At 41.4% G+C, this 26,597-nt stretch overlaps 1 long non-coding RNA gene across 1 annotated transcript; it reads right to left on the bottom strand.

The window, feature by feature from the left end:
- Positions 1 to 21,884: 21,884 nt before the first annotated feature.
- LOC118765588 lies at positions 21,885 to 24,628 on the bottom strand. The gene is made up of 3 exons (XR_005001447.1): positions 24,537 to 24,628; positions 23,014 to 23,019; positions 21,885 to 21,904 (listed from the first exon to the last, which is right to left on the bottom strand). It is a non-coding gene; the product is annotated as an uncharacterized LOC118765588 (long non-coding RNA).
- Between the last annotated feature and the right edge of the window lie 1,969 nt (positions 24,629 to 26,597).

The raw sequence follows: 26,597 nt of genomic DNA, 5'->3' as shown, positions 1-26,597 counted from the left end.
ACAGACACCTCTTCTCCAGCCTGATTTTGCTACTGAGGTGGTAACTAAAAAAGTTAATCAACCCCTGGCCGGAGACAAAGGTGCCTGTCACTATACCTTTCGTACGCGTCTTCCATACTGTTTCTTTCAGTATGGCTACTACACAGAAAAAACAAGCCTTTCTTTCCCTGTTAAGGAAAGGAGGCGGCACAATCTCGATGATAGACTCAGCTGTACTCTTCCCATCACTGACAGCAGTTGTTCAGCAAAAGCTATCAGTCCCGATAACTCCGGACACTCCGCGAATGCGTGCAAGACGGTCTCCCTATCCTGCTCACATCGCGGGCATCTCGGCGAGACGGCACTTCCGTGCCTTGACAGCCTGTCGCGAACAGGTAAAGCTGCACGGAAACACTGCCAGGCCAGGGATTTCTGGTAATTATCCAGATACCCCGGCCCGAACGTCCTCCGGAACACGTTGACCAACTGATTTTCATCGTAGCCCAGGGTCTCCCCCAAGGAGTCTTCGGACTTAACCTCCACTAACCCGCTATAGAAATCCGTGGTGGAACTCCTGTTGCCGGCGTTGCCCGCCCGAGAGAGTAGCTGGAGCGCCTGACGGCACTCCAAATGCCATTCACTCAGTTTAGTTCTCCGCTTGATCCATGCACCGATGTCCGTTAGGGATGTTAACTGGGGAAGGTAGAACCGGACGTGTGGTGACCACACCTGCTCTCCATCCAGGTAAAGCCAGAGGTGCATCAACCTTAACGCGAGTTTTCGCATCCTCAGCCAAGGCATCCCTAGCCCACCCTTTAGCGGTTTCTGGCAGCAGACAGAGCGCTTTACAAGTGGCTTTCCTCCTTTCCACAAAAATCAGAAAAGGATTCTCTCCAACTTGTTCAGCCACAAATCGGGGAAAGGCACCACGGTCAGACGGTAGGTGATTACTGATGCTATAAACATCTGCACCACCTCCGCCTTCCCTAGCAGGGGTAACGCCCGCCCAGACCAGGTCTGTGTTTGAGCGGTCACTTTGTTGGCCACCTCACTCCAATTTTTCTCAATCTGGAGGTCTGGCCCGAACCAGACTCCAAGCAGCTTAACAGGACCTTCCGTCCAACGCCCTACGACGTTATTGGACGGCATCGGCTTGCCCCTCCAGGTGCCGAGTTGCAAACCGACCGACTTGTCCTTGTTAACCTTTGCTCCTGCCACAGCCTCGTAGCTTTTGATGGCCTCTTCCACCACTGGAAGCTGGCCTTCGTCTGCCACGCTGATGGAGGTGTCAACCGCATACGCCGTAGCTCCTCTTCCACACCCCTAGTGCCTCCTAGTGCCTCCAACTTCCGCAGCAAAGGCTCAAGAGCCAATACGTAAATGAGCGAGGATAGGGGACACCCTTGACGAACTGAACGCTCGATCCTGAACGGCTTTGAAAAGAAACCGTTCATCTTGACTACAGACTCGATGTCGTTATACAAAGCAGCGATCCAACCTCGAAAGGTCGGGCCTAGGCCAGCCTCTCCGAGGACCGCCGCCAAGTACCGATGGTCGACCCTATCAAATGCTTTGGACTGGTCTAAATGTACCAGTGCTCCCCCTGCGCCAGAAAGCTTCCCCACCCTCTCTAAGGAGTAGCGTATAAGGGGTGATTGAGATGTCGTGGATCGTTCTGCCGGGGATAGCGCACGTTTGCGCTTCCCCGACAAGTTTGTCCACGACCCGCGCCAACTTTTTTGCTAGCACCTTGGCCAGAATCTTTAACTCTGTGTTCAACAGCGTTATGGGCCTGAAGTTCCCTATCTCGTCCCCCTCTATCGGGTCCCTCCTGATCAACGTCAGCACCCCCCGGCTCGCAGACTTGGGAATTCTCCCATTCTGCTGCCAGTTGGCGTAGGCGCTAGCCAGCAGGTGCCCGAACAAGTCTGGCATACTTTTATAAAATTCATAGGGCAGACCATCGAGACCCGGCGACTTCTCCCCGGTGCACTTGCCCAACACCTCGATTAATTCCCCGGCTGTGATTGGCCCTTCACAGCACTCAGCCTCTCGTGTCGAGAGGCGCGGGCCACCAGACAGGAAGTCTCTAAGGGCCTCATCATGATCCAGCGTCCCGCACCTCCCGAACAACTCGGCGAATTGCTTGTGAAGTGCCTCACACATCTCGTCCCGCTTCTTGATCGTGCATCCGTTTTCATCAACAAGAGACCCAATTTTGGAATCGTTGCCACGCTGTGTTTCTATCGTACGGGCCCATCCGGCGACATTAATTCCCTCACGGCCCAATGCTCGTACTTTAGCCCGAACTCTACATCCCTCATGTTTGGTTTTGAGGTGACGGTCTAATGCCGTTCTCGCCGCTAAAATGTGAGATGCAGAGCCCAACCTCAATGCCTCCTCTAAGTTCTTAACTAGTTGCCCTTCTATTCTAGCCCTATCTAGTCTTAGTTGTTTACTAAATCTAATGGACTCGAATCGAATGGCTCTTTTGGGGGCGAACCACCACCGGTTATTTAACACGGCTCCGGTTAACGCCCTCTGCACAAACCCCTTAATCCGGTTACGGTATGCCTCGCGAGTCAAAATAGACTTGTTCAGCTTCCAGTAGCCGGTTCCTATCTTAAGTGTGCTATCTATGTCCAGTCTACATTTGACCATTCTATGGCCAGTATAGGGCAACTGGACGAGCTGTGGACAACTAAAACTAGACTTATCTCTAGTTCTTATCACTATCCTGTCTAGATAAGACTTGAACCTTCCGTCGCCACTCACCCAGGTCCACTCTGGGACGTTCGGATGGTCAAGTCTGTAACGATCTGCCAACTGAAACCGTTTAAGCAGATCCACGAGACGTGAGTTCACTTTCCTATAGATCGAGCCAACGCTATCGATGTGTACGTCAACGATAGCATTAAAGTCCCCTAATATCACTAAATTCTTTGACGTCACGAGAAAGCCCTCTAGGCGCCGATAAGAGTCAGTTTGGAAATCTCTAGCACAAGGTGCATAGAGTCCGATCAACCTGAAGGCCTTACTGCTGTATGTCACATCAAGGACGACCAGCCCACCTTCTGGGTCTACATAGACTGTACTTGTCTGCAGAGCCAAGTCTTTACGGATCAGTACCACTACACCCCCTCGCCCTCCGGTCTGGCCAGGAGACATGATGTTGTCGTAGCCATTCAGGAGAGGCGAGAAGGTTTGTAGGCTCTCCAGCTTGGTCTCTGTAGCAACCATCACATGTATATCATGTGATCTGAGGTCGTCGAGGAAACAAGCCTGCTTCCACTTCGAACTCAGACCACGCACATTTAAACAAACAAGGTTAAGCGAAGCCATTACAAAAAGTAAAAGTTCTACTTACATTTCGTTGGAGAGGTGGGGGCCGACCTCACCACACGTTTGTGGGCCCCTTCTTTCTCCTCTTTCTTCAGATAGTCCGGCAAGTTCGCGATATGCCGGATGGCGTTTGGGTGTCTGTCTTTTAATTGTTTGAACGTTGTTTCCGCAATCCACGCGTGTCTATTTCGATCTTTGTATTTGTTGTACAGTCTTGCTGACTGATGCTGAACCACAATATCGTTTATGTATTTGTTTTGTGTGTCATATTCAATTAATATGAGTTCATTTTTTTGTCTTCTTTTTCTGGGCCAGTTGAGCGGGATTTTTTTTTCGTGTCTGTGGTGTGTCTTTGTTTTTATTATTTTTGTAGGGCATGTGGACGGGGATGATGCACGAATTCTTTTACGAACTGTTGTAAATCCCTCCTCTGATACCTCCATGGTATCGTCTGGGGTAGCAATAGTTTGTTCAGTAGGCGCCGCAGTTTTTAAGGGGGTGGGAGGTTTTAATAATGTAGGGGTTTGTGAGTGCGAGGGCTGGGTTTTTTCTTCAGTTTGTTTTGGGGTTGGCACCGTAACAGCAGGAGTGCGACTTTTTGTTTTTGTAGGGGTAGGTGAGTTTGCAAGGGTAGGGATTTTTTTATTATCTCAGGGGCCTGGTGTCTGCGGTTTCTTTTGCTTGTCTGGACAGTCTACACGAATGTGGCCTTTTTTGCCGCAGGCGTAACAGGTGGGTTTTCGGCCTTCGACCTGTACCCTGAGGGCCACGTTCTCGCCCACAAGCACCCTCCCAGGAAGGAGCTGCAGGTCCTCCGGTGTTCCTTGGATTATTATATTAATGTCTCACCCAAGCCAATATAGAGGGGCAGAGCATGTTACCTGTATTATTTTAATTTTGTGCGTCCTTTTATATAACAGGGCGGCCACTACCTCTACCGGATCCACTTCCGGCGGTGCTTCTGCAATCCTGACCCGGGACGTCCTGCGTCCCCGATAGCTTGGGAAAAGTACCACCTCCTTGGTTTTTAGGGGATTCACAGAATGCCCGCGGGCCACCTCTTCCCCCGAGAAGCGGACATCCACAGTGCCATATGCCTGTCCCCTGGCGACGTACACAATGTCCTTCCAAATCGGGGACAGGTATTTCTCGGTAGTATTTTTTTCAAAGTGTTTGAACCTTCTGCTTTGTGGACAGAAGGTTTTAAACACTACGGTCCGCTTCCCGGTCTCCACGATACTACCGGAGGGTGATATTTTAACATCACCACCCTCCTCTTTCATTCTTTTAAATAGCTCGACGAGCTGATTGACATTGATATCAATGTTCTCGGTAGCCACTGCGGCTACCGCAGAAAATTTTTTACTACAGTTAACATTGTTCTCCTCAAGAGCACTATTTTCGTGAATAATCTCAACAGACATTATTCTGTTGAAATTAGACAACAAAAAAATTACGAATATTGGTTTCCCACAAAACTAGGAAACCTATAGAAAGTTTTTCTTCCAAAGCAGTTCAATGAGTGGTAAAAAGCAGTTCAAAAATTTCAATTCCCACCCCCATTCGGGGGAGGGGCACGAGAATAGTCTGGCAAGACTATATATAGTCACGTAGATAAAAAAGCCACAATGGCTAACAGTTCAACAGTAACAAATTATCCAATTATTCCCCGGTAAAACCGGAGAACAAGACAGTTAAACAACGTTCAAAGACAAATTTTCAGTAGTAAAATTCAACAATTAACACAGCAAAACACTTACCGGGAAGAAAACGCGTCCAAACCGTAGTAAGGTAAGCAAAGTCACTCTTGAGTCGGTGAGGTTAGCAAGCTACTTACCACACAGCCACTCCTGCGCCTATATATATATACGCTCACACACACACACACACACACACACACACCACACATATATATATATATATATATATATTTATATACATACATATATATATATAATATATATATATATATATATATATATATATGTGTGTGTGTGTGTGTGTGTGTAGGTTTGTTGAAATATGTTTGTCACATATTTCAACTGCTAAAGGCAAATACACTGCAGTTATCGTGAGCAAAATATCTGTCTTAGTGTAAAACGTAAAAACACCCAGTTCTTTCAGTGTCGCCCTCTCTCGGGAATCTTCATGCTGTGAGTTTAATGACTCTTGTTGATAGCTGAATCTATACACATGTCATTGCACACCACAAATAAATACCCATGTATGTAAATCTTGCTAGACAAACCAACAGATGTAGGTGTACGCTTTGTCACATGATGTGGAAAAACATGTTTTTTTCCATGTAGGGAATTAGATTAATTCAACTTCCTTGACTGAGGAATAATTGGCAATCTTACGTGTTTCATCTTGGAGTTTGTCACCGTGGTATGCGACATATATTTTATAATAGAAATCAGAATGGACACACGCACATATGTATATATATATATATATATATATATATATATATATATATATATATATATATATATATATATATATATATATATATATATGCATATATGCATATATATATATTTCGCGAAGGCATTGTAATATTAAAAACCTGGTGTAGCACCAAATATACATGTGCCTCTGAGCAAAGAATTATTCGAGTACAAAGTTGGTGTGTAGTAAGAAGCTTGCTTCCTAACCAGATGGTTCCGGGCTCATTCATCCCCTATTTAGCACCTTGGGCAAGTCTCTTCTACCATAGCAACAGGCCGACCAAATCCTTGTGATTGGATTTGGTAGACGTAAACTGAAAGAAGCCTGTCGTTGGCTCTCTAATTGTTGAAAATAGCACCCTCCAAGAAAATGCCAAAACCATGTTTGAGATACTGCAGAAACAGTACAGCTCTGTTTTTAGCAATCCTGATATGCCCAATCTATACTGGATCAGTGATATTAACCCTGAAAACATTATATCGGACAATTCACCGGCGGGCCACGATAGGTTCCCTGCTTGTGTCCTGTAGGTGTGTCCACACCAGCTTGCATCTCATCTTGCTAACCTGTGGAGGATCTCATTGTATGCTTGTTATATTACCGAAAACTTTCTGTCCCAGTCTGTTGCCCTAGTTTTCACAAAGGGAAACAAGTCCCTTACAGTGAACTACCGGCCGATCGCGCTCACTTCTCGTATCATCAAGGTATTCAAATACTCTACGCTCTTGAAAGCAACAGACTGTTGAACCCCAACCTAAATGGGTTCCGTATTGGTAGGAACTGCCTAACCCATTTAGGCTGGGGTTCAACAGTCTGTTGCTTTCAAGAGCGTAGAGTATTTGAATACCCCGTGTTGCATCACATTGTTGACATTTTGAGAGCTTCCGGAGAGGGATCGAATAATGTTGTCATCTACCTTGATTTCAGCAAAGTTTTTGACTGCGTGGATCGTAAGATCCTCTTGAAAAACTATCCAACATCGGTATCTCTGGAAAGGTACTTCAATGGATCAAGTGTTTCCTGACAAGCAGAATCCAATGAATTGTAGTCGAAGTAGTAAAATCAAGCCGATTCAAAGTCAGTAGTGTTGTTCCTCAAGGCACTGTATTGGGCCCACTTCTTTCATCATCTACATCAATGATATTACTGACATCATCAAGGACAGTAACATAAGAATTTTTGAAGATGATTCTAAGATCTTGAGCGTTGTAAATTTAATGGGTGACTGTGTATGCCTTCAGTCAGATCTATTGGCTGTATTCTAATGGGAGAAAAACAATTATATGCTGCTCACCGAGGAGAAATTTGAATTAATCCACTTCGGAAAAGAGGATACTGGGAAACTTCTATACTCCCTTCCTTCAGGTGAAACTCTCATGGCTTCCAACAACATCAGAGACGCCGGAGTGATTGTGGATAACATAAGCTGGGCCGCTCATATAAACAGGAAAGTTGACATGGCCGCAGAATGTGTTCCTGGATTTTTAGAACTATTCAGTCGAGAGATATCGACACCGGTATCCTTCTCTTCTCAACTGTTGCCTGAGCCCATTTTGAATACTGTTGTCCATTGTGGACATGCCTCCGTAAACAATAACTCTCTAATTGAGTGCGCCATGTTGTCTGATTCCTGATTTAAATGACATTGCCAGGTGGTGCCATTAACTTAGACATGGCCTGGGCCAATACTGGCTGAATCCTATCAAAGTATATATATATATATATATATATGTATATATATGTATATATATATATATATATAATATATATATATATATACATATGTGTGTATGTATGTGGGTGTGTGTGCGCGTGTGTGTGTGTGCATGTTTGTGTGTCGTGTGTTATATCCCCGTAACTTAGCGGCTTGGCAAAACGACCGATAGAATAAGTCCTGCGGTCGATTTGCTTGACTAAAGGCGGTGTTCCAGCATGACCGCAGTCAAATAACTGAACCAAATAGAAGAGTAGAAGCGAAGAGTATGTATATGTATAAACACACTCACATACAGACAAACATACACTGACATACACACATACGCTTTCTCAAAGCAAATTACTTTAATATCATGAATTGAAAACACAAAACAAAAATGTAAATGGCTTCAAACAGCAAGATGACAAGAAGAGAGTATATGACATAAACAAACTATAACTGCTCCTCTTTAGCTGCTGAATCACCACACATAATATCAGAAATAGAATTTACTTAAATTAATGCCCTGCAGACAGGGTTTTGTTTCAGTGCCAAGCAATAGAAATTTAGGAAAGGAAATGAAGTTAGAAAGTGAAGTCTGATAAAAAAACAAAAAGAATAGAAAAATGTTTTATTAGCTAGACAAAAGCTTTTGACAATGCCGCCAACTAATTTGCCGACTATTTTTCTAGATTGATCTGGATGACTACCAAATACCGTGTTCATTGTCTTCGTATTAGGGAATATAGATGTTTCTCTTGGGGAACATGTATATTACTTATGTGATCAATTTGCACTTGTATTGCTACGTGGCTACGATAACTGTATACTTGGCCTAATTTATGCATTAAAAATGTCATATAAACCAATAATAACACCATTCATAGTTATAATGACAATCAATGAAATATAATTAGAGAATTATTAAGATTTATAACTATATATATTTATGTTTATAGATATTAATATACGAAAATTCATATAAGGCTTTTTGTGATCACTTACAATACGGTAGAACAGCATTAATATCAGATGAAGAATAAAAGGAGTGGGTGGATGACAAAAAGCAGAAGGAAGATGAAGGGTAAGAAGAGAAGGAAGATGAAAAAGAAGAACAGGCAGACGAAGAAGAAGAAGGAGGAGGAGATGCGTGCCCTCTTTATAAAATATATCCGTTTCACAATATTGTCAAGGCATATACACAATGATACCATACTGTTTTGCAAAAGATACGGTATAAACCGGAAAGGTAAAAACATGACACACTAACATTCTAACATAATTCTCCCAGAGTTGTTATACTTGCGAGGATTACATTGAAATTCAACAAAATCAAGGCAAACTTGATCACAATGAATATCACCCACTATTCCTATCAGTCCCACTCCAATATAACTTGTCTTTCTCAAGAGCAATATAGATTTGTCTGCCATGAACGTCATTGCAAATCACCTTTTAGTTATGATGCCGTGGTCCGCTTCCTTTTAAGGAAATTTAATTTCAACAAAGAGGAATGTATTTCTCTGAGGCTTTTCCAGTCTTGTATTCGGCACTTCCGATCGTGTCATGCACCCAACCGCTTTCATTATGTCTACCAGACATATAAAATCTAGCGGCACATCCTGGCCAATGGGAAACGGTAAGGAAAAATTACTATGGGAATAGCTGGTAGCAGGTTCAGTCTTACATGTGATGACAGTTGTTCAACTTAACTCTCAATTTTCTGCGAGTGTGTACATAATAGTTTGTTTGTCACGCCTACATCCAAGACAGGCCCGGATGACAATATTTCTTTGTTTGTTCAGATATTTTGTATCTAATCAAGTTCCTGGCAGAGTGCCTAGTCAGATATTTTGAGTAGTTACCCATCGACCTCGGAAAAACATCGCTCCCGAAAGGACCAGGAAACGAAATTTCATCGAAGAACATCAGTACATTTTCTCGTTACTCATCTACCCGAAATCACATACATAGAACTTTCATCTGTCTCACAGCGTGGTTCATACTAAGTTGTAATTACATGACAATATTTAAGACGCAAAGCCCCCTTTCTTGACGTTTGTGTTACCAAAGACCAATAGGAAGATATACATCTATCAAACGACGGCTACAATTGTTCAACACGAAGAATCACTGATAATGTCGTTGTGTCAGAGCCTGCCAACTCAACGCCAGTCAAGATATGTCCAAATTCTACACTCAACGTGTTTGACAGGGAGAATGGGCGCGTAACTAGTGGAATGAGCCCCTTCCTGAAAAGTCGGGATACTATCACACGTTTTAAGATGCTCCATTTCACTTGAATGCAAATTGAGCACGACTGCTTGGAGGTAATATATAACGATGGTGGGCTTCGGCCTCTATACCGACAAGTAATTTGTTCCGCTACATTTTGGCTCGGACTGGCCAGTTTGCTGATCAGTTTCTTCCAGTCCTTATCTACCTTTAAACTGAAGTGAAACCAAACAAGTTACCATGATGTTGTTGACATTATGAGCCGAGTAATTCTGGTGCCTAGTTGAAGAACAACCAAATTTGCCTCCTTCATTTTGGTTCCTGTTGATGCCATGTCCTCCCTTAAAACATAAAATTTAATTAGGGTCTATATCACACAGAGAATATGGTCCACGGAAAACAAATTAAAAGTTTCGCCAGGTATCGTCCTTTCTACCTTTTTGACATATAATCATACTCCATAGCGCTAATATCGAAGCCTTCTTGTATCTCACGTTGAAAATGGTCGCAAACATTGGAGTCATTCCTGGGCGCAAATTTTATTTTTCCAGTTAGTTTTCTCGCTAACATCACTTTCTCTATTTCTACTTCCATGGTAAATATTTTTTGGGAGAATGACTTTTGCTGATGATGATTGCGGTCATTAACGCCTGCTTATCTAATACAATATTTCGGATTACATCTGAAACACTTTGCGTCGTAAATAAGGTTAGTTTTCGTCACTGGCTCTTTGCACACGAAGCCTAAGTAACTCGGTCGTACAGTCCAAATATTTGTGAACTGCAGAGTAGTTATTCAATTTTGGAAATTCTACGCTATTTCTATATTCTGCCTTTCGGACGTCTTAGTATTATAGAGATGGGTCTATGCGTTTTAACCATGTTCAAAATTATGCATATTCGACATCAAATTGTCACTTGGCAAATATACACAAAAGTCTGAGCAATTTTGTGACTCTTGTCAAAGAAAATATTTATCCAGCGTTCGTAAAATATTACCCTCGTTCTGGTCTAACGACCCTCCATGTTTGTTTACGTTCGGTTTCTTTGTCAGTCTCCACTGCCCTATTTTTGTCCCAAATTTGACCCTCAATAAATCCCAAATTTATTTTGATACTTATGGGGGCAACTGTCTTCGAAGAATCATATTGTCGTTGAATGTTTGAAAGGCGGAGTAGATATACGGACGACTACTGATGAAGGGCCCTTCTTTATGTTATCGTCCTGGTTTCCATTTGCTTCTTTCGTTGTTTGTGTATTGAAATCATTTGTTTTTGTATTTCATATTGTTTATAGTTCGTGACGTCCTGTACCCATATATATATATATATATGTATATACATACATATACATACATATATATTTTTATTTTATTTTATTTTATCTACTTTCAGCTAACGAGCTGTGGCCATGATGGGGTAACGCCATTTGGTGAATGAGAGAGTTCGATGCAACTGCCCTCATCTGCACCTCTTGCCGTGAAGTTGGTTTATCTTGGACACCTGACAGGAAGAGATCCAGTTTTATTTTAAATACATCTGCATCCACACCATGCAGGTCTCTCAGGTTCTTCGGGAGGTTATTGGAGAGTTGTGGGCCTCTGAAGCCCAGGCTATCACAGTATCTCGTCCTACATCTTGATGGCAAATTTGGAGTCATTGGCACCATGCAGTGGCACCCAGTTCTAGCATTTGTGTAACTCTTGATGCCAAAGTTTGGGACAAGTCCTTCTAGGGTCTTCCAGATGTATATTATGGCATATCTTTCTCGCCTACGCTCTAAGGAATAGAGTCTTAATCTCTTGAGTCTTTCCCAGTAGCTTATATGCTGCACAGAGGCTAGGCTCTCTTCTTCGTGTAGCTTCGTTGAATCGCATCAAGTTCTGTGATTAACTTGACACTGGATGGTGACCATAGCTGAGAGCAATAGTCAAAGTGGCTTAGGACAAGTGTCCTCCAGAGGACCATCATGGTTTCCTGGTCTCTTGTTCTAAAGGTTCTAAGAATCCATCCGGTCAGCGCCTACATTTCATTGCCAATTTAGCAACATGCACATGAAAGGTTGCATCATAACTCATGTAAATACCCAGATCTCGCACTGATTGTGCCTCTGGGATTGCAATCCCTCCAGGTCCATTGTATTTATTGGGTATTGCATTTAGTTTTGCATGCTGATAGCATAAAGCTTCAAACTTTTCAGCATTGAACTGCATGCTATTCTTTTCAGCCCACTTGTATATTTTGTCCAGCTCACATTGAAGGTGCTTAGTGTCTTCAGGGTTCTGCATTGCCTGTGAAACATTTGTATCATCTGCATAACTTGTGATTGTGGCTCTCTGCGTGGCTGAGGGCATGTCTGAGAGGGGCATTATGAACAGTAGTGGTCCCAAAACAGTACCTTGCGGAACACCGCTCGCTATTTACGTGTTAATGGAAATGGCCACATTGGCTACTACCACCTGAATTCGATCCTTCAGAAAGTCATGAAGCCATTCTCCCAATTTTCCAACTATGCCAAGATCACGCAGTTTATGACATATTCCATGATCGACTTTATCAAAGGCCTTTGCAAAGTCGAGATATATGACTTCCACATTTGAGTGGTTGAGCAGTCGTTTCAGCACCCAGTCATAGTGATGTAGGAGCTGAGTTAAGCAGCTTCTTCCTGGTCGGAAACCATGTTGGGTGTCAGGCAGCAAGTTATTGTCTTCAAGGAAGGTGATTAGTTTCCTTCTGACTATTCGTTCCATGACCTTGCTGATGTGTGAGGTCAGAGAGATATGTCTGTAGTTCTTGGCCTCCGCTCTGCTACCTCCTTTATGAATAGGGCATATTTTACCTTCCTTCAGTTTTCTTGGAAGTTTGCCAGTTGCAAGGAAGCTCTGAAAGGGGAACTGCAGTGGTCTTGCTAGGACTCTCTCACATACTTTTAGAAGGATTGCTGAGAATTCATAGGGGCCAGTAGCTGAGTTTGTTTTCATTTCATCTATAGCCTTTATTACATCATCTTCCTTTATATTGATGTAACCAATCATCACTGCCTCTGATTTTATATCTGCAGTGGTAAATAAGTCAGTTGGATTTATAACTTGAAAATACTCTAGGGGTGGAGTGAAAATACTCTTGAATTGCTCATTTAGTATTTCACTTATCCTCATTGGATTTCCTGTGAGTGTGCCATCCTTTTCAAGGAGTGGCCCTATCTTACAGTGCACCGTAGCTGTTTCTTTGGCATACCTGTAGAAAGCTCTGGGGTTAGATTTTATGTTGTCTATAGCTCAGGCTTCTTTGTCTGCTCTTTCTTTTTCATGAGAGAGTTCCAGACATTTTTCAATTTTCAACAGTTTTATTTTCAGACCGGGACTTTTCACTGCTTTCAATTTGTTTATTTAAACGATTTGAAACTTTTGTACACCTTCTCATTAGAATTTTCCTCTCTCTGGGGATTTTGTTCTTGTGTACAGTTGCCTTTCTCTCTGGGACACATTTGTAGCATATGGCTTGCATTACAGACATGAATTGTTGAAGTTTCATGTCGATGTCTGGCGAGGAGAGACATTCAGGCCAGTTTTGTTTGAAGATCTCTTTCTCAATTTGTTTCCAGTTTGCCTTATGGAAATTCAAGCTGGAAAGATTCTGGGAGTTTCTTGTAGGCTGCATGTCCATGCTTTCCTTTGGTCCGTACATGATCAGCTCTACCATGTTGTGATCCGAGACTAGTGTCGAGATCCATATTATTTGTGAAGCAGAGATCCAGTATGTTACCTGCCCTGGTTGGTTGGAGTATTACTTGCTCCATGTACAGAGTGTTGATGAGGTTCAGGAGGGACCTCGCCTGTCCTCGTTCGCATCGTGTCATTCCTGGGAGAGAAAGGCCCTCGGGCCATCTGACATTGGGTAGATTGATGTCTCCCATAAGAAGTACACTTATGTGTTGTTCTAATGTGACTAGAACTTCTTCTATTTTTATAAGGCAGTCTTCAAACTTCCTACATGGCTTTGGGCATCTGGAGGGCGATATGTAGCACATATAACTACACCAATTTAACTAATATGTACAATTAGTGTGTCACACACCGAATTTGAGTATGGCAAAAGGACCTGGGGTGTGAGGTCCTCGTGGATGTACATAGCAACTCCTCCATGACTCCTTTCTTTTCTGTCGGTCCGTAGTACAACATACTGTGGTATGTGTATTTCCGCATCTGCTATGTCCGGTTTTAGGTGTGTTTCCGTAAGTGCTATGCATAAGGCTTAATTGCATGCAACAAAGTCTCTCAAGAACGGGATTTTTGTCCTGTTACTGAGTGTTAGCAGTCCTCTGATGTTCAGTAGGAGCATTGAGGTGATGTGTATGCTGTTGCCGGTGGTGTCCACCTTGGGTCTATTTGCTGTGGCGGTCTTGTGTATTGTGGATAGTCCCATCTGCGAGATTGAGTTTGATGGAGCCAGGTTAGCTGCTGTACAATCTTTTGTGCCATTCACAAAAAAGATTCTTGTTCAGCAGCCGCCCTTTCGATAACATGTTGGCAGTTTGTATCACGCACCACATCTGCGTACCTCCGTTTTGGGGCAGGTGGGGCGTGGTCCATTCCATTTCATTTTGGTAGTTGGTTTCTGCCCTGTTTTATGTTTATGTGGCAAAACATATTGTGTGCAAAACGGCAGTTTGCACCTACCTCTCCATGCCAGCAGACACCTTTCAGGTAGAAATATATATATATATATATATATATATATATACAACATTAAAACTATATTATACATACCTTTATGTATATAAAAAGAGAAACGTGTGTGGAGATACTGACAAAAAGTATGTGGAATGCTCACAAATATCGACATATATGTCGATATTTTAACGCATACACAAATTAAAAGCATAGTATTTAGATGTGTACGTATGTGCATAATGTTATGTATTAATATATTCCTATTAATTCATAAACACGCATATATGTATAGATGTACTCCCACATACAGTGATGTGCATAATCGCTACGTAGAACAGCTTGATATCAGGAGTGCATATATGTGGTGAATGTAAAGTTTTGTAATAGTGAGGCATTTGGATGATAGCAGTGAGAGTGTTTATTATCAGTAGCTGCTGTTGCAAAACAAGAATGTAATTTAAATTAAACGATGGATAATATTATAATTTACTTTTAATATGTTATGTTTACAAGTATTTACTAATTTTGGACTGAAGTTTAATTCTTTTTTTATTTGATAGAAGAGAAGTTTAAAGGCATTTCAGTATAGAACAGGTGCTGCAATCTTTATAGCGTTGCATATTTTTGTGTATGTGTAAAAATATTCCAATTAGTATAATATCATTATGGTGTAAGTGTTTAGAATTAAATTACAACTATAAAAAATAAGTACAGTGTACTTTTTGTACTGCATACGAATATTGGTAATATACTTGAATATATTGGCCCTTTTATGAATTTATGAGATTAAACTTGCTACTGTATATTTAATTGTTACCGTTATGCTATACATTATATTCCTCGCTAGACTGTTCTGTGCCTGTGAAGTAATACAAAAATATTACAATTTCACTTGCTTGTCATTTTGGATTGTTTAAAATATTAGCAATGTTTTGTAACCCCAAAGACCAACATAATTTTAAATATGCTACTTCTATCATATATATCAACGTTGCAGGTTTTTGCTCACCTTTGCCGCGTTCCATGGCGTTGATGTTTCTTTGTCTGATCTTGATGTATAAGCAGGTTATTAATATAGACAGGTATTTGATATTTTGCGGAATAAACCTTTCTTTTCATGGTCTATTCTCCTTCATTTAAATCACTGATATATCAGCTGCATTTTGAAAGGGAAATAACATCGTACATGTAATGATTAATTTTCTGTTGTTGCCATTTTGTTACAAATAATCATTAGATGAAGAAGTAAAGAAGATTTCGGGACTGGCTAATTTATTAATTGAAACTACAAAGCGATCATCAATCTTTTAAGTGAGCCTACTTGTATATATATATATATCATCATCATATATATATATATATATATATATATATATATATATATATGTATGTATATGTATGTATGTATGTATGTATATATGTATATTATATGTATATATATTATATATATATATATATATATATATGTATATACATGTATATATAATACATATATATATATGTATATGTATATATATACAATATATATATGTATATGTATATGCATATATGTATATGTATATGTAAATGTGTATATGTATGTGTATATATATATATATATAATATATATATATATATATATATATATATATATATATACATATATATATATACACACACAACATACATATATGAATATGAGTTGTGTGTAATTGTGCGCGTGTGTTCGAATGTGCATACTATATGCAAACATGTCAGCAAGCACTCGCGCGAACATACATATGTGTTAGATTTCACATATTGCATGGCATCCCTTATCTTTAAGAGAATCTTTATGGCTTCTTATTTGTGGGGAAAGCTTAATGAATGTATGGTAAATTAATAATGATTGTAATCGAAAGACATTTACATATATTTATCATAAAGTCAAACAACCATTTTAAAAAGTTCATTGATTTTCAAACGCTAGAAACAACAATTATACATCATCTTAATAAAGCAACCTTATTGTGTACTGGGAAAACTATATTTGTTGAAGTCTCTCAGCTCTTCTACCAAAATTTATTTCTTTTGTCACTACTTACAGAAACGCACCTGAAACCGGACATAGCAGATGCGGAGTTACACATACCACAGTATGCTGTACTACGGACCGACAGGAAAGAAAGGAGTCATGGAGGTGTTGCTATGTACATCCGTGAGGACCTCACACCCCAGGTCCTCTTGTCATACTCAAACTCGGTGTGTGACACACTAATTGTACATATTAGGCAACTTGATGTAGTTGTGTGTGCTACATATCGCCCTCCAGATGCCCCAACCATGTGGGCAAGTTTGAAGACTGCCTTATAAAAATAGAAGAAATTCTAACCACATTAGAGCAACAACATGGTGTGCTTCTTATGGGAGACTTCAATCTGCCCAATGTCAGATGGCCCGAGGCCTTTCTCTCCCAGGAATGACAAGATGTGAACGAGGACAGGCGAGGTCCCTCCTGAACCTCATCAAACCCCTGTACATGGAGCAGGTAATACTCCAACCAACCAGGGCAGGTAACACACTGGATCTCTGCTTCACAAATGACATGGATCTCATCCATAATGTGAAAGTGACACCGACACTACTCTCGGATCACAACATGATAGAGCGACCATGTACGGGCCAAAAGAGAGCACGGACATGCAGCCTACAAGAAACCCTCAAAATCTTTCCAGCTTGAACTACCATAAGGCAAACTGGAAACAAATTGAGAAAGAGATCCTCAAACAAAACTGGCCTAAATGTCTCCCCTCGCCAGACATCGACGTGAAACTTCAACAATTCATGTCTGTAATGCAAGCCATATGCTACAAATGTGTCCAGAGAGAAAGGCCACTGTACACAAGAACAAAATCCCCAGAGAGAGGAAAATTTCAATGAGACGGCGTACGAAATTTTCAAATCGCCTAAACAAACAGATTGAAAGCAGTGAAAAGTCCCGCCTAAAAATAAAACTGTTGGAAATCGAAAAATGTCTGCAACTCTCCCATGAAAGAAAGAGCAGACAAAGAAGCCTGGGCTATAGAAAACATAAAATCTAACCCCAGAGCTTTCTACAGGTATGCCAAAGAAACAGCTACAGTGCACTGTAGAAATGGGCCACTCCTCGAAAAGGATGGCACACTTACAGGAAAACCAATGAGGGTAGTGAAATACTGAATGAGCAATTCAGAGTGTTTTCACTCCACCCCTTGGGCATCTCCAAATCACCAATCCAACTGACTTTTTTACCACTGCAGATATAAAATCAGAGGCGGCGACGATAGATTACATCGATATAAAGGAAGACGATGTAACCAAGGCTATAGATGAAATGAAAACAGACTCAGCTACTGGCCCCGATGGATTCCCGGCAATCCTCCTAAAAGCATGTAAGAGAGTCCTAGCAAGACCACTGCAGTTCCTCTTTCAGAGCTTCCTTGCAGCTGGCAAACTTCCAGGAAAACTGAAGGAAGGTAAAATATGCCCCATTCATAAAGGAGGTAGCAGAGCGGAAGCCAAGAACTATAGACCTATCTCTCTGACCTCACACATCAGCAAGGTCATGGAACGAATAGTCAGAAGGAAGCTGATCACCTTCCTTGAAGAGAATGACTTGCTGCCCGACACCCAACATGGTTTCCGACAGGGAGAAGCTGTTTAACTCAGCTCCTACAACATATGACTGGGTGCTGAAACGGCTGCTCAACCACTCTAATGTGGAAGTGATATATCTCGACTTTGCAAAGGCCTTTGATAAAGTCGATCATGGAATGATATGTCACAAACTGCGTGATCTCAACATAGTTGGAAAACTGGGAGAATGGCTTCATGACTTTCTGAAGGATAGAAGTCAGGTGGTAGTAGCCAATGGGGCCACCTCCATTAACACACAATAGTGAGCGGTGTTCCGCAGGGCACTGTTCTGGGACCACTACTGTTCATAATGTCCCTCTCAGACATGCCCTCAGCCACGCAGAGAGCCCGATCACAAGTTATGCAGATGATACAAAAGTTTCACAGGCAATACAGAACCCTGAGGACACTAAACACCTGCAATGTGAGCTGGACGAAATATACAAGTGGGCTGAAAAGAATAGCATGCAGTTCAATGCTGGAAAGTTTCAAGCTTTATACTATCAGCATGCAAAACTGAATGCAATACCCAATAAATACACTGGACCCGGAGGATTGCAATCCCAGAGGCACAATCAGTGCGTGACCTGGGTATTCACATGAGTGATGACGCGACCTTTCATGTACATGTTGCTAAACTGACAATGAAATGTAGACGGCTGGCTGGATGGATTCTTAGAACCTTTAGAACAAGAGAACAAAAAACCATGATGGTCCTCTGGAAGACACTTGTCCTAAGCCACTTTGACTATTGCTCTCAGCTATGGTCACCATCCAGTGTCAAGTTGATCACAGAACTTGAGGCGATCCAACGAAGCTACACAAAGAAGATAGCCTCTATGCAGAATGTAAGCTACTGGGAAAGACTCAAGAGATTAAAATTATATTCTCTGGAGCGTAGGCGGGAAAGATATGCCATAATATACATCTGGAAGATCCTGGAGGGAAGTGTCCTGAACTTTGGCATCGAGAGTTACGCAAATGCCAGAACTGGGCGCCACTGCGTGGTGCCTAGGACTCCAAACCTGCCATCAAGATGTAGGACAAGATTCTGTGATAGCCTGGGCTTCCGAGGCCCACAGCTCTTCATATCCTCCCGAAGAACCTGAGAGACCTGCATGGGGTGGATACAGATGTCTTTAAAATGAAGCTGGATCTCTTCCTGTCAGGTGTCCCAGATGAACCAACTTCACGGCAGGAGGGGCAGATGAGGGCAGCTGCATCGAACTCTCTCATGCACCAAATAGCAGTTGCTAGAAAGCCTCCATGAAGTGAAACCAAGTAGCAACACCAAATGGCGGTGCCCCAGCATGGCCACAGCTCATAAGCTGAAACTAGAATCAATCAATCAATCAACTTCAGACATAGATTTTACTTATATAAGGATATTCATGAATATAAATATAATACTGGTTTGCCGATGGTGATGCATATATATATATATATATATATATATATATATATATATATATATATATACCACACACATACATATATATGTATAAATATATGCCCCTCCATCGATGTAGACTTTGCTGTCGATAAATGTATAGAAATAGTTAGTGAGAGTAGTATGATATTTAAGAATGTGGATGTATATGAACTAGGGTTCTTCCTGGCCCTGACGTGTACCAATGAATAGCTATCGCGCAATAACCTTCTGTATTCGTGTCCCACTCGTAACAAACGAGGTAGACCACCTACCATTACCTCAGCATACAGGAAGACTCACAGTGAACCCTGGCAGGGATGGACGAAGCCGGACTACCCACCTTCAAGTGCACACGACATTAGAACCACCATCGCACATTCTATCGGTGTCAGCCTGAGAATTACACTTAAAACACATATTTTTAAGTTTGTCAACAAACTGTATAAGCAGACGAAAGGCGGTGCTAATGGAGTAGGGATCGTCGGTGACGTTGCAAACCTCTTCATGGTATGGTGGGACAAACATTTTAAACTGCCTAGCAAACCGTAACATCCACTTGCCTATGTACTCTCGTTACGACGACGACATTGACCTTGTCGTGAAATGTTATAATACAGACACAGTTATGAGCCATCTACCAAGTGAAGAACAAGTGATGACATCTATTACAACACATAGCTGACTCTATCCACAGCAGTATAAAAGTTACCATAGACTACCCCTCTAAACACCCCAGTAAACGATTACCCGTCCTAGATATTGAGCTATGGATAGAAGATGCTATGGTTAATGGAACCATTAAACCCTGTATACTCCATTCACACTATCAGAAACAGATGGCTAATCCACTAGTAATCCCTAGTAACTCAGCTATGTCGAATACTGCCAAACTCAACATCCTAGTGGCAGACTTAATTCGAGTAATGTGGAATGTATCACCACTATGCCAACCAAAAGAACGACAACAACACATCCAGCACTACATATTCCGAATGCAACGCTCCGGAGACACACAAGACGATAGAGTCAGAGTGTACAAGAGAGCGAAAGCAAGATTCGAACGCATTCTAAGGGATGACGAAAACGGTATATGCCCCCTATACCGCAACAAGTTCTGGAATAGTTTAGAGATGGACACCAACAAAAGGATGAGAGACGATACTTGGTATGATAACAGGAAATTTCACGGAGTAATGTTCGTTGACGCCACAACTAAGAACGAGCAAAGTAAGGCATTCAAGAACATCCTACGCACTACTGGCCTTAAAATCAAAATTGTAGAAAAGACAGGTAGGACTATCAAATCGGCATTATGCAGATCATATCCATTTGATAGAATCACCCGTCAAAGTAATTGTGCAGTATGTTCGACAAACCCACATGTAACCTGCAAAACTAAGGGCACTGTATACCAAATTGAGTACCAAGAAGGAGCTTGCGCGACTAACCCAGAGTCATGCATAGCTGAGACTTCTAGGAGTATTAAGGATCAATTCAAAGAACACATGGAAAACTACATTGAAAGGAAGCCAAACTCCATCTTCTGCCAACATGCTGTAGACTGCCACAAGGGATTCTTAGGGAAACTTAAGTTAAACATCCTATCAGCACATCCCACCGATGCAATGTTGAGGCAGGTCACAGAAGCTGTTTGTATACAAGAATACAGACCTACTCTCAACCGAAAATCCGAATGGAATAACATCCAGTTCCCATTCGGGAGGACCATTCTACAACCACCCCTCTCTCTCTCGTTTACATGTAATCCTTACATACATGTTGCAATGCGTGGTGCTAAGACACTTATGTGCAGTTATATATAACCGTATGAACGTACGTTGTTTGATACGTATGTGCGTGTGTGGTGCTATAAAAAAATGCACATGCGTGCACATATGAGCATGTATGGATGTATGTATATATTGTATATGTGTGCATTTATGCGTATATATAAAAAAATAGAGCCCATAGGTTAATATAATCCATGTTCGATTTTTAACCGTTGTCCTTGTATACTGTGTCGTATTTTGTATGTATGTGTGTGTGTGCGCGTGTGTGTGCGTGGGTGTGTGTGTATGTGTGTTATAGGTCATATGTATATAGAAGTGGATAAGAATATATGAGTATATAATTTAAGATTATATGTATATTTATGAGTGTGTCTACATAAATGGGTGTACTTGCGTATATGCATATGGTTATATGTGCACAGTTGCACCTGAACGTTGTATCCATTCATAGTTAGACGATGATGAGAGGAACAAACACCCCCCCCACAACACACATATATATATATATATATATATATATATATGTGTGTGTGTGCGTCTATACAAACATATATGTGTGAATATATACAACCTTCAACAAATTAACAGTCATGTACACAACTTGGACGGACACATACCAGTACACGGACATGCGTTCACATGCACAAACACATGTACACACACACACAGACGCGTCTGCCCATTCTCCTAGATACTCACATACATACGTAGCACATAAGTACAAACATACATACATACCTACATACACACACACTCGTACATACGCACGTACATGTACGCACACACATACATAGGCACATGCATACGTGCGCGTATACATAAATACGTGCATGCGTACGTACGTGCACACACACATACTTACATACATACACACATACAGACATACACACATACATACGTATATATATTTAACCTGAACTAACTAGATATAAGGGAGAAAAAAAAAGATAAGTAATAGTAAAACAAAAGTTTTGTGATATAGAGATAAATGTCTGATAATAGGTTTTAGAGTTTTGTTTTGGGGGTGAGGGTCGTAAATCACTTCCTAGTTTCGGCAGGGGGAGGTTGAAATTTGATATTGTTGTGATGAATGGTCAGTCTACATCTATCCATCACTACAGGTTTATAATTTTAAGTTTATAGTGTGTATGTGCGTGCATATACACACACATACATACATATATACATACATACGTACATACACACAGGCGTACGTACGTACATACATACATACATGCATGCATGCATGCATACATGCGTGTATACATACATACACACATACATACGTACATATATATGACGAACTAACTGTTACTTTCTCAGATGCCGCACGGATTTTTGTCAGTGAACAGGTCACGGTCTTATAGCGAAGAAAATATTTTGACAAATTAAACTTAAATGTTGAAGTGAATCGAACGGCTTTTGTGTGTTTCTTAAATGGCTTAGAAACACCTTCCACGCTGCAATTGTTTTCGTTCCAGCACACGATCTCAGATCAAATCACTTGCTATGCAAGTACATCTCCGTAAATATATATATATATATATATATATATATATATATATGTATATATACACAGACACACACACACACACACACACACACACATATAAACGTGCTTTTCTCTTACTCACACTTTTCACAATCAGCTGAAGTTGATTTTAGAACACCTACGAGATGTTCGGGCACGCACAAACATACCCGTCGCCAGTCATTAGCACTTGCCCAACCACTCTACATCTAAGATCTCCATTTTTGGCCTCGCCCCGTACCACGGACCACACTCGCACCTCCGCCTTGAGGAGCGATACATTTTCAATCAACAAACACATATTCCTTTCCCACTCAACACAACACCCTCCTCTTAACGACTGTTTCTACACCCTCCTGAAAAAAAAGCAACTTTTTTTTACTTTCTTTTCTTCTCTTTTTCTATCCTCTTTTATACCGAATTACTTTCTCATACTGTTATCGTTTTGCAATTTTTAATGTTATTTTGTGTCGAATTTTAATTTTTTTATAACAGTATTAATTTCTTTTTTATCCCTTTAATTTATTCTATTTTTCTTTTTCTATCTTGTATCCGTAATTTTTGTATTTTTATACACTTTTTAAAATTTTTACATATTGTACCCTACCCTTATTTTTTCCTTTTTTATCTATTTTATTTTATGTTTTATTTTATTTCTGTATACATGCACACATATACACACACATGCACAAATACACGCACACGCACACTCATGAACGCACATATACGTTCCACACTCACAACACACTACACATGACACATACATGCACACGTATACACACACACATTCACATACACACGCACACACGCGCATACACGCGCATATGCACGCACGCGCACAGAAACGCACATATACCTCTACACTCACAACTCCACGCACACACACACACACACACGCACACATACACACAGATACATACACACGCGCACATATACACACACGTACAAACATGAATTCACATATACCTCCCACACACGACACACGCAACATGCGCATACATTCACATACACAACACACACATACATGAGCACACACACGTACACATACAAACACACGCATACACACATCTGCGCACGTACACACGCACACACAATCGCACATGAATGCACACATACCTAACACATATACACGCGCACCGCACACATAACCCCACGTACACACCGCTACACACGCGCGTACACGTGCATATACACACAGACACACGTACGCACACGCACATGAATGCACACATGCCATACACACACACAACACATGCATTCACGCACACAATTACACATGCACCAGCATACATACACGCACATACACGCACGCACTCGCATGCAGACGCACGCAGGAGCACACAGTTAGCTCCACGTACAACTACGCGAAGTAACACCACACCTGTTACCAAGCTGCTGAATTCTTCCTACAGCACTAACAGGCAGAAAGTTCACTCATACATATATATATTTCTTTACTACCCACAAGGGGCTAAACACAGAGGGGACAAACAAGGACAGACAAAGGGAATAAGTCGATTACATCGACCCCAGTGTGTTACTGGTACTTAATTTATCGACCCCGAAAGGATGAAAGGTAAAGTCGACCTCGGCGGAATTTGAACTTGGAACGTAACGACAGACGAAATACGGCTACGCATTTTGCCTGGCGTGCTAACGTTTCTGCCAACTCGCCGCTTTATACATACATATATAAACGGACAACTTCACACAACCACCACCTACACAACACACACAGGCATGATATTAAACTCACACTAAGAGTCTAGCTTGTACGCACATACCTACACATAGACACACATCCCTCCTTCACTTTCATTCTCCTGTCTTAGAAATAACTTTTTCTTCACCGATTCCCTTCCGGTTATTTCAAAATGTAGCTGCACGTGAATCATTTGTTAACTCTCTTTCCTTTCCTGAGCGTCTGCTAATATTTTGCATGTACCACTAGCTCACGTTGTAATTAGGGTTTGTTCATAGTTTTTTTTGTTTTTTTTGGGGGGGGGGGGACTAGCATATATATATAAAGAAAATAACCCTCCCCCGACACAACAGTGTATATATATATATATATATATATATATATTATGTGAAATAGGAAGATGAATAATCTTGTTGTAGATTAATCAAAAGTTAACCGATACCTTAGTAGCAAAAATCACAGCAGTAAACAGCACGGTTGGAGGTACAACATCTGGCGTTGCAACCGTGCGTTGGTGCGGATAATTGAAATTAAAACATTATTGGTGAATTGAGGAAATGGAGCTGAACGCAGATTGAACAGAAATCGTTTTATTTCATTCTACACGTGTTTCGAAAGGCACAATTACCAAAATCCGATTGAATAATGGGACCATATTGTGTCTTTCTCTTCAGGAAGAAAAAAGGAAATCCGTTAGAGAAACAAAAACAGAACAGAGGCGGAGCAAAAACCAAATCGAACTATGCTCCTAAGAGCCCATGGCGAAACTGTTTATCAGTGTATGCTGAGAACCGGTGGCTGAAGAATTCTACAGGTCAGGCATCGGTCAATCATGTGGGTGAGGGTGTATAGATGTTCTTAGTGACCGAGAATAAAGTTCTGACTATTTAAGGAATATTGGATGTTTTATAAGGGGCGAGAAAAAATCTACTTAGAGACGTGTGTGTGTGTATACTGTTCTATATATGTGTGTGTTGGCGTAGGGGTAGAAAACACTTTTTGTGTACGTGTGTGCGTTTGATCGTTCGGCTGTCAGTGGCTACTGCCGTGATAACCGTTGGGTGGCAGAAAGAAAAATATATATATATATATTATGTTTTATGTGTGTGTGTGTTCATCTGAGCCTGCCTTGTCAAGGAAACCCCCCGCTGTGAAAAACCAAGCCCCGTTTGTCTTACAGGAGTAATTCCCCTTGCAGTGGATAATCGTAGATATCTAAAGGCTATTTCAGAATTTGTTACCAAGGGCTATGGGTGCCGGTATTATTTATAAACGCTATTTAAAAGCCAGATAAGTGTAACGCCGCCAATGGGGGCATCGAAAAGCCGACTGTAAGAGCCCGTTTACCATCCGGCCTCTGGCAAACAAAATATGGAAGAGTTCGGAGACACAAAGGTTACACTGTCTTCTGCCCCTATCAAATGGGAGGGCCGCCGACAAAATTGACCATTCCAGCCTGTAGCTTAAGTTCGTATCCTTCAGTCGCCATATTAGCTTACTGAGTCCCGTGGTCTGGCGCTTGTTCACGTCCCGAAAAGTTGCGTAATGATTGGAGACACGCAAAGACAATCTTGAGGATGATGCCCCTACATAAGTGAAGACATCTGAGTCCGTGTAAACCTTGCATTGGTAGACGGCGTTTTTGATCTTGGAGTTCGCCGACGTAAATCTTAATCTGCTAGGATTAGTTTCTGAAATTAGAACTGCGTTCCTGTCACTATATTCGTTCCGAGACCTGCAGCCGCTTACTACTCTATTTTCCACTACGTCACTATTAACTATAGGAATAACCCCTGATTCTCCACTATCTATCAGAGTACTGTCATTGCAACGAATATAGTGACAGGAACGCAGTTCTAATTTCAGAAACTAATCCTAGCAGATTAAGATTTACGTCGGCGAACTCCAAGATCAAAAACGCCGTCTACCAATGCAAGGTTTACACGGACTCAGATGTCTTCACTTATGTAGGGGCATCATCCTCAAGATTGTCTTTGCGTGTCTCCAATCATTACGCAACTTTTCGGGACGTGAACAAGCGCCACCACGGGACTCAGTAAGCTAATATGGCGACTGAAGGATACGAACTTAAGCTACAGGCTGGAATGGTCAATTTTGTCGGTGGCCCTCCCATT

This window comes from Octopus sinensis, linkage group LG12 (assembly GCF_006345805.1).
Source record: "Octopus sinensis linkage group LG12, ASM634580v1, whole genome shotgun sequence".
Taxonomy (NCBI): Eukaryota; Metazoa; Mollusca; class Cephalopoda; order Octopoda; family Octopodidae; genus Octopus; species Octopus sinensis.
The sequence above is the reverse complement of the archived record's forward strand: the minus strand, read 5'-3'. Positions and strand labels throughout refer to the sequence as shown.